Consider the following 2,325-nt stretch of genomic DNA (forward strand, 5'->3'; position numbering starts at 1 on the left):
AGAATGGAAAAAACATAATATGGCCACAACAAAAGAAAAAGAAAATCAAAATGTAAAAGATGGTCGGGACATAAGATAGTGTGTGGGAAAATGAATAGTGTCAACTCTACCCTCCTGATTAGCCACCATGGGGTTTTTGAGAACTCGAGTATCCATCACATCAAAAGGAACCCTTACATGTGCCAACCTTGATGAGCTATAAACTACTTCATCCTAAGGGGTAAATTAAATTCTCTATCCTAAATAGCAAGCTTTGATCCTTGAGCTATGCACCATAACACAAACGTTATCAAAATGAAGTAAAAGACACATCAAAGGGGTGGAAAAATCAAACTAAGTGGGGTAACTCATTCATCCATGATTGCTCCCTCCATTACATCTATACACTCAAGATGTGGACTCCCATTTGCTGGTCCCTTGACCATGACACTTGGCCAGGAAGTCTTTCCCCTTAATTTCCATTCACTTACAACAACACCCATTGGTTCAATGGTTAACCGTGGAATGGCACCTCCCCTTAGGGGTTGGAAGCCCCTAATAGGATTGACTACTTAGCCACCCCTACAAAGATAGGGAAGACCTTTATAGGACTTGGTCTAGTTAGATATTAAGAGGTGATCTCAGTTTGAAGTATTAATATGTCGTTAACACTTGAGTATGGTCCACTTAGATGCATTTATGGTATTAGTCTCTAATGAATGGTTGCTTTCACTTGTGTTTGAGTTGTTTTTTCCAAGTGGTCCAAAGCATTAGAGGCCTTGCGGGTGTTGATTTTTGTAGCATCAGATGTGTTCTAGCCACGAAATTTTGTGGAGAGGCTAGAATCATGTATTCTCCAAAAAACAGAAATCGTTCTAGAAATTCCACCTAGAGACGACTTTATTAAAATAATTAACCTTTTTTTTAATTGTTCCTAAGTCTAAACTTAGGAAATTTGGTTAATTAAAGGGTATTGATTAAGTCATAGTGAGAATTTTCTAGAAGAAGGCATGGATCGATTTCTAGTTAATCTTAGCCATCAATTATGTTTTAATCTTGGTCGTTGAAGCCTCAACAAGAGATTATAAGAAGAAATTCGATGGGGGTTGGAGAATACACTTGAGGAGCAAGGAATTCGATATTGCTGGGAAATCGAACTCTAGAGTAGCAGCTGTGTGTTGTCGGAGGTGATTCAGTAGTCTCGAGGCAGTGAGTGAGGGGCAGGGATAGTAAGGTCGGAAGGAAGTTTTTCCAGTCCACTGAGTGCATAGCAGAGAGACAACGTGCTCCACAGAGAGGCTGACGCAGTGCAGAGAGGCAGCACAGAGCTTCAGAGGGAGATCCGTATTTGCTAGGGGAAGTTGAGATTCAAAGGCAGGAGCTAGAGTGGGAGCCCGGAGGCCAGAAGATCGAGTTTCCAAAGCAACAGTTGATCAACAAAGTGAGATAGACGTTGGTCCCAGCAGGCTGACGCATATCTGTGTAGGCTAACACAGAGGCAGTGCAAAGGTAGCAAGGGGAAACTCATCTTGAGTTAAGGTCAGTGTTGGATCACCGGTGGAAGTGAGATTTTTCTCACTAGACTTCTGTCAGTCATTTTCTCTGTATGGAAAATCTAGATTTAGGCTTCCATAGATTTTTACTCAGATTTACTACTGCATAATAATAAAACCCTCAACTACTACACCAATTTTCCTCTGGTAACTTCTAGCGCAGAAGTTTGAATGCTCCTAGCAAAGCAACAGTAGTTGTGTGTAGAGTTTCTTACTCTAGAAGGGAGTGCGAACAGCTGGGCAGCAACTGCGCAGAGGAGAAGAGGAGGAATTCAACATTTTTAGAGATATGGCATCAACAGGGTTGAAAGATCAAGATCGGTGGGAGGGAGCCTTCAACTATGTGATCTGGAAGGCTAGAATTCCTTGCCTTCTAGATGAACATGATCTCAAAACTTACATCAATAGTGTGGTAGTTGTACCCGCAGATTCAGATCTGCTTAAGAAGTATGCGAAGGAGATGGCGAAAGCAAAGAGGTTGATTCTCGATGAGGTTCAAGATCACGTGGTATCTCACATAGCTGGCAAAGATACTGCCCGACAGATGTGGGAAGCACTTGCTACGTTGTACGAAGGATCTTCTGAGCAACGAAAAATGTATCTTGAGGAGAAGCTGGGATGCATGAGGATGCAGAAAGGGGAGTGTATAGACCCCTTCCTTACTAGGCTTCAAGATCTCCGGGACCATCTGTCTTAAGTAGGTTCAGCGCCCAAGCCTACAGAATTTGTACGGTTAGCCCTGAACAATGTTTTCGAAGAATGTCAAGTTTTCGTCCAGAGTATCTTGGGTAGA

Source organism: Pinus tabuliformis, chromosome 2_2 (genome assembly GCF_031772625.1).
Source record: "Pinus tabuliformis cultivar Carrire ecotype Pingquan chromosome 2_2, CPIR1, whole genome shotgun sequence".
Classification (NCBI taxonomy): Eukaryota; Viridiplantae; Streptophyta; class Pinopsida; order Pinales; family Pinaceae; genus Pinus; species Pinus tabuliformis.